The sequence below is a fragment of the Telopea speciosissima genome, chromosome 1 (genome assembly GCF_018873765.1).
Source record: "Telopea speciosissima isolate NSW1024214 ecotype Mountain lineage chromosome 1, Tspe_v1, whole genome shotgun sequence".
NCBI classification, from domain to species: domain Eukaryota; kingdom Viridiplantae; phylum Streptophyta; class Magnoliopsida; order Proteales; family Proteaceae; genus Telopea; species Telopea speciosissima.
This window is the reverse complement of record NC_057916.1, coordinates 81,828,575-81,840,788: the sequence shown is the minus strand read 5'-3', so window position 1 is coordinate 81,840,788 and position 12,214 is coordinate 81,828,575.

Genomic DNA, 12,214 nt, shown 5'->3' with positions numbered 1-12,214 from the left:
CGACAAAATGGTTTCGTACGCAACAAGGCTATTTTTTTTTTTTTGGGTAGGAACAAGGCTATTTCATGTGATCATGAGAGAGATTGAGAGAGAGAGTGTTAGTATACCCTCCTTTCGAAGCTTGGAAAAACCCTTTCCCAAACAGAGATTAGGACTATTGGTGGGGTGGGGTGGGATTGGGCCTGGGGGTTTTGGGTTTAACAGTCATTATTGAGGATGTGAAATGAGATGTGCATGTTGATAGGGTTACCGCATCATTAACTCACAAGAAAATTTGGGATATTTGTTGAATATTCATCCTTATGAATCTAAGTGATTAAATAAACAATGATAACTTTGAACTATACTTTATTTGATTATTCCTGAAACAAAGATACTAAAACTTTCTATATTTTTTTGAATTGTGCATTGTATTCAAGTCATTATGTGTTAATAGTTGGAGGTTCAATTCTATATCATTTACTGGTGAAATGTATTTGTGGGTGATAAGATAGAACAACCCAAATCAATTCGTTTCGATTTGAAAATGTGTGTTTAATCTCGGTTTGATTTCTACATTTTATATCTTGAACCAAATCGACTAACCAAAGCTGAACCGATTGACACCCTTAGACCCATATGGTCAGGATTCATGAAAGGAGAGAGAAAACCAATGTGAAAAGGCTGATAACACACTAGCGTCGTGTGATATTTCTTCCCAAATAACTTTCAATATTGTCAGATATTTCCTCCATGGCACTTGCTTCCAAATAAGGTCCATTATGTGGCCCTAATCTTTTTGTTTGGCAGTCTCGTTTGGATTTTGCACTTAAATTATGTGTCCCGTGAAGAAGGAATAATTCATTCACCACTAGTGATGGGATCATGTGATTAGAATCTTGTATTATCAATAACTTCCACCCTGATTGTATAATGGTAGAAGTTTTTATGCATGATCGAGCACATGCACAGCTTGCATTAATTATTGTTAGATGGACATTTATGCTCATTCAACTTGACCATAAAACCCCCACACCCCCTGTTAAATAAATGATGCATGGAATCTACTATGTACGAACTCCTTTCTCTTGTATAATATTGAAACTATAACTATAGGATGGGCCGAGACTGGACAATCATGGTGGGCTGAGACAGGTCACCATTACAAAAGAGGTTTGGGATCATCATCAATTCATCATGGACCTTTGGAAGGTCTTTTTTATTTTCCTAAATGGTCCGTAGTAGTTATTATCAGAGCCCTCAAAAAATCACAAAATAGACTCGGGTTTTCTCAAAATTACCAAAAATAGCCTCAATTTTTCTCAATTGATCATAATACCCGTTTCCCAAAAATGACTAAAATTTTTCCTTTTTTAATGCAAAAATAACGAAAAGCCAAATACCCACTCCAATTTGTTTGAAGTGACCAAAGTATCCCCAAACCATTATTGTTGGTTAGGTTCTACTATTTACTACCACCAGGGAGAGATCTTTTCCCTTTACTATTATGATCATTGACATGAAGTTTGCATTAAAAAAAAAAAAAAGAAGGATAAATTACATGACACCCCTTGGTTTTTAAATGAAACTCAAATCACCTCCTAATTTTTTTAAATACTCAAATCACCCCCTGTATTAGACCCCAATATGACAAAGGATAAATTATACGTCATCCCCGGATTTTTCAAACGAGACTTAGATCACCCCTTGGTTTTTGAAAATACTCAAATCACCCCCCTCTACAGTAACGGTGTTAGTCAGTTGTTAGTTATTGGTGTGAAAGGACTATTTTACCTTTGTAATAAAACATTAGAATTAAATTTATAATACTACCCTTCCTTCATCTTCAACATTGGTCAAGGGTAGTTTAGAGATTTAAATTTATTTAACTGGTTGACATCATCGTTTAATAGCATAACTAACGGTAGGGACTATTTTGTCATATTGGGGTCTAAACTAAGGGATGATTTGAGTTTTTTCAAAAACTAGGGGGTGATCTGAGTTTTGTTTGAAAACCAGGGAGGTGATGTGTAATTTATCCTATGACAAATTAGTCCCTACCATTAGTTTTATACTGTTAAGTGATGATGTCAGCCAGTTGAATAAATTTAAATTCCTGAACTACCCTTGACATCCAAACATAGATTTTGAAGGATAGTATTGTAAATTAATTTTAATGTTTTAGTACAAGGGTAAAATAGTCTTTTCACACCAATACCGTTACTGTAGATGGGGTGATTTTAATTTCATTTGAAAACCAAGAGGTGATTTAAGTTTCATTTGACAACCAAGGGGTGACGTGTAATTTACCACAAAAAAAAAAAACATCAACATGCGGTGTTATGTGCCTAATGAGGCCTACTATAGTGTATGGGTACTAGATTGGGCCAGCCTAGTATGAGATAGGTTAAAGGGCTTGATTTAACGCGTTCCATCAGCTTCGGAGCTTTTGGCGTATTGGTCAAATACCAAACATTTGGTATCAGAGCTGGGCACCAGGTTAAGGGTTCGAGTCACGGAAAGGGCTACCTAGGAGAAGGGTTACCTGGAGTAGAGTGAAAGCCGTCAAGAAAGAGCTACCTGCCGCTAGGCAAAAACCTTGGAGCAGAGTGAAGCCGCTTGGAAAGGGCTACCTACCGCCGAGTGAAAGCTACCTAGAGTGAGAGCCGCCGAGGACACTGCGGAGCGTGGTGGTTTGTTATGTGCCTAATGGGGCCTACTATAGTGTATGGGCACTGATTGGGCGACCTAGTATGGGATAGGTTAAAGGGTTTGATTTAACGCGTTCCATCGCCTTAGCTTTTGGCATATTGATCAAGTACCTAACATTTGGTATCGTGGGCACCAGTCAAGGGTTCGAGTCACTGAAAGGGCTACCTAGGAGAAGGGCTACCGGAGTAGAATGAAAGCCATCAAGAAAGGGCTACTCGCCAGGAAAAACCTTGGAGCAGGTGAAGCCGCTTGGAAAGGGCTACCTACCGCCGAGTGAAAGCTACCTAGAGTGAGAGCCGAGACGACTACCAGCTGGAGCGTGGTGGTCCGTTATGTGCCTAATGGGGTCCACTATAGTGTATGGGCACTAGATTGGGCCAGCCTAGTATGGGATAGGTTAAAAGGTTTGATTTAACACGTTCCATCAGCTTTGGAGCTTTTGGCGTATTGGTCAAATACCTAACATGAGGCATCAATTCACCAAGCAAAATAAAGGGTTGGGCTTGAATTCAGAGATTAATCCATACTATAATTGGTTTTGTGGTCAGGCTAGAAGAGAAATAAGCTTACACTCAGCCCAAAAATGCTATGGCTTGGCCGAAATTCTGAACTTGGCTTGCCATTTAGCTCAAGTATTATTATTTTTTTGCCCTTTATCTTATTCCTAAAAAATTAGAATGCAGGGTAAAAGGAGATTTTTAAATATGATGCATTAAATTTTTTATCTCTCCATTAAAAATAAATACTGTATTAAATAATTTTGAGAATAAGACAATGGACAAAAACGTAAGGTTATAAATTGTTCGTTCACCACTTTATGAGTATAGAATGCATTCTGAAACTCAAATCTTCTCTATTTTTCTTGCTTCATAATGTGTTTTAGACCCAAAATCTATTCCGAGAATATATACCAAACACAACTTCAATCTCCCACTCAACTTGGGCTATTGGCCTATTGCCACCATGGTTTAAGGTATCGGTATCAGATCGTCCGATACTACACGGGTTTAAAGGTAACTGATTGATACCTAGCCGATACCGTATCAGTGAAATGGTATGGACAAGGGGTAAAATAGTTATTAAAAAAAAAAAAAAAAAAAAACCTCATTTTTGTAAGGAAAACTAGGGGTAATTTGTCCAATATGGCCGATCCATGCCAATACCATACTGGCATCGTAGTTTTGAAGGTGAACGATACTGAATCCGATACCGTGCACTAAAACCATGATTGCCACAACTAATTGAGAAGTTGCCTAACCTAAACTTATGGGTAGTACTGGGTTCGTAGATTACTTAACCCAAGTGCAACCTGAGATTCATCTTCAATCACTAGTGTAATTGGCCTAGCTTGGGTATGAGCGATTTACAAAAGATAAAATTGCTATTAGGTGGCATTAGAAAACGCTGAGGTTGATGACATTAATAGTGCTTGGAAGCATGTTTCCACTTGACCCATCTGTTATTCTTGTGATACTCATATAGGTTGTGGGTTAATTCAGGCAGGGTTAGCCGAAGCCCAACCCAATACTTGGAATTTCCAATGATGATGTGACCTCGTTATTAAAGTGTTGTGTCATCATTATATTCCGCCCGTGAACAGGTAATGCACTTGGTTGTATGTGTGTGTGGAAGTCCATTGCTACGAGGAGCTCGTTGAGATTTTTGATTTGATATATTATTCGTCTTATATTGGTTTGTACTTTGAATCAAATCGAGTAGGCTTTTAGGGGTAGTTTTGTATTTTTGTGGGTTAAGGTATTCGTTATATTGTATTTATATATAATGGTTTCTCTTTTTAAGAGATGTGAGGGTGTGAGAGAGGTTTTGTATTTTCTTCACAAAAATAGTGGATCTGGAACTATTGCTCGACCATGGATGTAGCCTACTTTCTTGAAAGGAAACCACGTAAATCGTTGTCTTGTGTGTGTGTGTTTTCTTTTTCTCTTCTTCTTTTGCAAATCGTCATTCTATTGTGTTGTTATTTCCTAACAATTAGGTTCAACTCTCGAAATGGACACATGTGAAAAAGACGGTTGGGAATTATATCTAAAATGTGCCATGTCGATGTTGTGGGGGTTCTTGGTATGGGAGAGTTGAGAGCCAGCTCATATGTCCGAAGGGTAGAAGAGGAAGGAGCAAGAGGATGGGGAAGGGGTTTATGCATGATCGTATAGGAAACAGATCCTCTACGGCATGCTGCCCGTAGCGGCCTGAGCGGTGTAGACTGCGCCGTGTGGCAATGACCGCCTTACCCCTTCCCAAACGCCTTCCTCGAGCGGGGGTAAGGTGGTCATTGCATGCACAGCCTAGTCTGCATTGCACAGACCATTACGAGCAACGTGTCGTACAAGATGTGGATCCTGATCGTATAGGGCAATTGAAAGCTTCTTCAAATAGGGGTAGAAGTATTTGACACGTTGGAGGTGTCAATAAGAAAATCCTTTTAAGGAATGTTTTTTTGTTCGGTAAAAGTTAAGGAATGTTTTTATATTTGAATGAAATGTAGAACGTTTTTATAAATGTTTTTAAGATGGATGATGGTTACTATGCCGTATGATTGGAATCGAAAAGGAATACATTGAATGCTTTTAAAACATGTTTTAATTAACTATTATTAGTTAGCGATTATAGCAAATCAACCATGACTATATGGGTATTTGTAGATTGTACCTATGTAGGGTTTTGCTATATATTTGTAGCGAGATATTCGTTCTTTGTAATCTGAGAGGTGTGAGCATGAGCTAATGTAACGTACTCTCCATTTATATAGTGAAGCAGGTCTCATCTCAACGTGGATGTGGGATTTTCATTCATTTCTATATCATTATAGATTTCATTATCTATACTAATCTAGGCCGATTCCGGTTGGATCAGAATTGAGGATTTGATTTAAATTCCCCCAAGGTTTAAAAATACGAAATCATGATTCTTATCGGTCCTGATCAATTCCAATCCGGATCTGATCAAAATCAGCCTGGATTGATCTTGATTAGCCCTAGAATCGGTTGGAATCAGGATTGATCGGTCGAGGTTCTATTTAACCAGGTTCGACGTAACCCAGAATCAAAGAAAATATGGGTCTTGTTTGGGCCTCAATTGTATATCTGGCAGAATGCCATTGGTTGTATGAGTCATTTATGATTTACCCCCAGCGTATACGCATATTCGTCTGCTCCGAGAAGTCATGAAACAGTTCAACATTCTCCCTTGTCCCAAGCACCACCATTTCACACTGATTAAGATTAAAGCCATGAACGCATGAACCCAAGGAGCGGATAAGGGATGGTAAGCATGGTTTGAGGGATCGGTATTGGGTCCTATGATCCGATCGATTTGTGTTGTTCCACCGATACCAATCCTTAATCGGTCTCGTATGGGTGGATCGATACGGACAATGATAAAAATAGGAAAAAATTTAATTTTTTAATGAAAACAAAGCCAATCCAAACCAATACAGCCGATCCGAATGGATCGATCTAGACTGATACTGCCGATCCATATCAGTATTGTTCTCGGATACGAATATCATACTGATTACTAAAACAGAGTAGCTAGGGCTTCTAGAAGATTATGAAAGGAAAGACCCACCATCTCCTGATTCCTAAAGGTTACCTGACCCGGTCCAGATCCACCACCTCACTCATCGAGCTTGGCGTATCGAAACAAACAAAAGGTCATGTCCCCCATCATGCACCGGATTATTATCCTCTCCAATTCCTAAAGTATGGCAGTGCGGCAATGCAGCAGTGCTAGGTGGAGATGTTGACACCTGGTAGCTGCCGCATCCAACGGTCCAATCTCATTGATATGGATGGTTGGATGCGGCAGCTGCCAAGTGTCAACATCTTCACCTAGCACTGCCGCACTGCCACACGTAAAGGAATTGGAGAGGATAATTTTCCATCATGCATCAACAACCTCTTGCTTGCAGGTAGGGATTGACATATCGGTACTGGGGATGGTTACTAGTCTCCATCGATACCGATCTAGATTGGACAAATTTACCTCTACTTTTTATCAAAAATTGGGTTTTCTTTTTGGGCAAGAGATCTCTACTTGGTCGCATAATCTCTACACAAGCGTCTGAGCCAATGGGTGAGCACGCATGGGTATCTACCTAGGGACAGATGTGTCATCTCAATATGCCCTGTGAGAGGGCGTAGGAAACACCACCAAGTACAAATCTTTTCTCCCTTTTTTTTTTTTTTTTTTATGATTTTACTCTTGATCCGATATCGATTCCTGATTTAGGATCAACTAGGTATTGATATCAATCTCGGACGTTACTGATACAATCCGCCAATCTAATACCAATACCACATTCCATGCTTGCAGGTCTTGTTTCCTTTTTCATCTCCCCTATCACTATCTAGGCCATTTGTTATAACTTGCAAGTTAAAAAAAAATGAAATTAGAAGATTAGAAGAAAGTTTTCAACCATTGTTAGTCCTCTCTCCTACTAATTGAAAGTCAAAAAATCCATTCTCTTTCTCTCATTTATGATTAGGGATGTAAACAAATTGGATTCGGTTCGGATAGTGCTATATCTGCATCCGTATCCGATTAGCTTTTGAACAGATTTGGATAGTGCTAAACGGATACAGACACGGATACGGATCGAATATTTTATTCGTTTACAAGTAAATATAGCTTTTCAGATAACTATAGTCTATCAGTATCCACATCCATTTAGCTTTCGGATGGATTCAAATAATATTAAATGAATACGAATACAGATATAGATACGAAAATAGATTTTGACTATTCATTTATCCCCTACTTATGATACTCATTCCACCCTATTAATGTCCAGGAAAATCATCCGAAAAAGATTATAAACAGGATTAAAAGGGAAAGGAGACCAAAGAAAAACAAAAAAAGGAATCTGGTGTGAGTTATTACTTCCCATAGATTGTTGATGGTGACGCGATCTTTTGTTTCAAATAGATTCTTAATTTAAATTATATTTTTTCAGTGTGTGGGTTTCTAATGTTGCCGGAGGGAGGGGGAACTCTCATGCCACATTAAATGAGGCATGTAATTCTATTTCGTCACTTAGGGGTCCACATGATCAGGGAGAAGAGAGAATGACAGGAACCCCACATTAACGGCATGGGGATTCCTTCCCATTTTTCTGTTCAAATCCAAGTTTTGGTTGAGGCCGTGAAGTCATCGACTCAGCATTAAGAAATTGAAATTAAAAGAAAAAAAAATGAAAAGAAATTGTTTTCTAATCAACTACAAAAAAATGATTGTGTAATTAACTCAAAAACTTAGTATACAATAAACAACACTAAAAAAACTAACTAAATATAGGAAAAATGAATTTATTTTTGGATTTTTGTAGAAAGACATGATAGATAAATTATATATTTGGTGAGATTTCAAGTTAATTAGCTAGACAATAATGGTAATAAAGTTCCTAACTTGTTTTCTAAAACCTTCCAGAGTGATCGCGTGGCTCCTATACACCTAAACATAAGAGTACACTAAATTATCGTCCAACCTCTCTTGAAATAAATCTCATCCGAGTTGATGCCCCTAGGTGCACTCTTATTGGCCCCTACTCTGGTGCAGAGGCTACACGACCAAGTAGCAATCTCTTACTCAATTTTCTAATTCCCTTCAAAAAAATAATAGCATGCCTAAATGTCATTCTGTTCGCTTCTTCATATAAAAAGGAAGCAGAACAGTTTTTGAAGCTTCTCTTTACTCGCATCGTCTGACTCATATTTGAAGTCGTCTTGTATGATCTCATGCGCAACTCTCATTATGTTGAGCCTATGCTGCTTGTGGTTACAGGATCACTTGTAACACTTTTATATTAAAGTGTACTTAACATTCTCATTCAGCTTTGCACCATTAATTTTTCCCCCCCTTCAAGTTACTTAATTGTTTGTTTTATTCTGCAATGCTAGGCAATAATTTGAGATGCAACAAACAGAAAATACAAAATTATTTTATCTTTTTTTTTTTGTTGCAATTTTAGAATTAATTTTTAGTAGATATAACGATGCTAAAAAGTTGCACTCATCTAATAAAATTTTGGGAAAAATGATCTGTCCGGGAGTGTAGCTCCTACGCCCAAACACATCATAGCGCAAATGACCTCCTCCGCCCCTCTAAAAGTCAGAAATCCCAGTCTTGTTGATGCTTTCTCGTACACTCTCATTGGCTGCCACGCTGGCACTGGGGCCATGCTTCCGAATAGGAAACTCTTACCCTAAAATTTTTCAAAATACATGGAAGAAAAGGTTTCTAGATTACCCACTTAGCTTTCAAAGTTACCACAGGGTAGAAATAACAACCATGTTTTCTATGATTTATGCATATATAATGATTGGATATGTAAAATTGTTGTCATGGATTGGATTACTTAAAATTATAATTTTACAAAAAAATAACAAAAAAGAAATTTAAATTACCGGTTAATTAACATGAGTTTTAATTAACTTAAAAAATTTAAATAATAATATATGATAATTGAGGGTTTTGTCAAACAACAATCAAAGAATAACAAAGATTAAACAAAGATGGAAGATCTATTAATACCATTTATAATATTCATTTGTAATAGATCTTCCATCTTTGTTCAATCATTCTCTAGAAGACCCAATTAGTTGACTTTAAGATAGTGTTTATTACAATTGTGGTTAAGCCTCATACCAAGAGAGGGGATCAAGTTTTATGAACAATAATTTCTATAGTTAATATGATTTGGTCAATCTTTTTGTGAAACTAGGGTATAAATTTTTTGTTACAGGATTTTTCCTCTGCTGTCCGGTCAGGGTGTTGTCCCCTCACATGGGGGCGAAATGATCATTTAACCTCCCTGTCCAAACACACTGTTAGAGAGGAGGTTGTATGATCATTTCACCCCCATGTGAGGAGACAGCACCCTCCGGACAGCGGAGGATAAAAATTGCATTGTCTTGATTCGATTTAATAAATATAGCATGAAAAGCAATATTAATATTCAACTATAATGTACACTTAATTTGTATATTTCAAACCCCTGGAAATCTAATACGTTTTGAATAGACTCCTCTTTACCCAAAAGAAAAAAAAAAAAAACTTTGGCCCTTTGTTCAATAAGCAGATACCACTATTTGCCACATATCGTATATTCGTAAGTCCATGTGAGTATATAAGTTTGTCCATGGGATAGAGGACCATGCAAGCATCTCATTGATACAATATAAGCTTAAAATGAGTAGAGAAAGTAACAAAATTTACAAAAGCTGTCATTTTGTACTTTATATTCATCTCCATTTTATGGTATTTTGGTAATTTTACTGAAAAAATATAATTAAAGCTTAGAAAATTTCCTTTGTCTACTTTTAAACTAAAATTTGGTCATTGAGATGTATGTAAGGTCCTGTATCCCATGGACTAATACATGTACTATCAAGTGGTAAATAATGAAGCATTAAATTTCACTAGGCATAATGAAGCATAGAAGGTTACCTAAAACACCACCTATTTTACCGATGCTAACAATAGGTACAATACTAGTTACGATTGATACCGATACAGATCAATCAATTCGATATCGATACCTTAATACATGAGCTGATATGACATTCTTAACGTGGAAAAAAGTCTATGATACTGTTTTCATTTCCCATTGAGTTGCCCGAAACGGCCCAATTCTACCCCAAATTGGACTACATCAATCTTGAATAAATTGAGGCGGTAAGATCTTGGGTCCTACACTCTTTGACCCGACTCACCCTATTTGTTGCAGCACAACTTCGATGAGTAACAAACTAAGTTCGTATTTCGTAGTCCTCCACGGGAAGTGTTGGTTGGGACCTTGGAGAATGGAAAATGTTGGCCCTGGGGTTGCAAAAAAATCCTCTTGCATGCCAGTGAGTGCACCGCACATCGGATGGCTGAGCTGTCTGGATAACTTCAGCCATCCGATGTACACTGCACTCACTGGCGCGCTGGAGAGAAACCAGACTCCTTGGGGTTGAGTTTGTAATTCTTTGTTGACTGCAATTAATCCGTTCTGGCCAGTCCAAAACTAATCTTCTCTCCACAAGAGCGATGAAGAAAAGACTTTAAAAGGCAGAAGTTGGAAAACTTGGAGTCTAGCTAGTTTTTTTTTTTTATTTTTTATTTTATGAGAAACAGAAAATTAATTAATAATCCAAAAATAATACAATATCCTGAATATTGGTTGTAGAGAGTTTCATAGTTCTAGCCTATTGGATATAATATCTAGGCTGCTTCATAATAGTTACATAACCAAATAAACTAAAATAAGTTTTGATGTGAAAAAGTAAATGAAAAAATTTTCAAGGCTAAGGATAAGTATCAGCATCCGTCAGCCAGTTCTGCACCTCTATCGAGTCTATCCAGATATTCAGTTTCCTGCATCGCAATAGAAGTGCTTTTGAAACTCGCCCTATTCATTTGGCACATGAGTGAGTCATCATTAGTTATCTCAAAATTTTTATAGGACAAAAAAGAGCACCACGTTGGAATCTAGATTCCAGCATGCACCCCTTCACATAATGAGATGTGATTCCACAATAAATAGTTTCTCTTGTTTTGACCTATGTGGGTCTCATATGGTTGATATCATTTTTTTACTATAATGGGTGTGGTGTGTAGATTCTTCCCAACAATGGCGTTGTGAAAAACTATCTCTCATTTTTTATAGGTAAATGATCGTAACCTAATCAATCGCATGGGCCCTTGCACTAATGCGGAGGTCAATGAGAGCGAAGAGTACTGGCATCAACATGGATGGGATTTTTTATTTCATGGGAAGATAGTGATAATTTCGCATGCTCGTATTTGGCACAAGAACCATGCGATCAGGCAGCATTTTTTTTCTTCTTAAGAGCTAGCTATTACACGTCTCTTGGTAGGAACTTTTTTTACACCCAATTTAAAAGCCAATAATTGACGCATGGGGTTCAAAGTTTGTGGATAGGGAGATCCTTGTGTCACCCACTCGTATATCAAATTTTAGCTCCAACTTTTAACATAGTTTTGAAAATCTAGTACTATTGGAGAATGCAGCAAAGTATGTGGCAATACATAATAAGAGGATTTCTTAATTGATTTACATTTTAAGAATTGACGTGGGGTTGGATTAGACTGTGTCTTCTTTATCCATCAGTTAAAATAGCCACATCATTTGTCCATATGATAGGGCATGTAGGAAAGGTTCATAGAGTGCATTTTTCTCTCTCTCTCTCTACTTACATACCAAAATTTATCCTGGTGTTAAACTTAATTATTATCATTTTAAATGCTTGCTACTAATTTATTTTTATTAAAACTTTGAGACACTGTAGGGGGGCAATGTTCATGTCAAATTAATCACCCTTTTAGGCTTTTTCAATGTGTTAATATAATATTTTAAAAATTGTTTGAAAATCTTTTACTAAAAAATCAATAACATTTAAGGAAATAGGTTCTCTGAATAATAATAAGAACAACAACAATCATTCTAATGTGTGGGAATTAGCCATTGTGCCTGATTGGCTTTTGACATTGTGTTAGT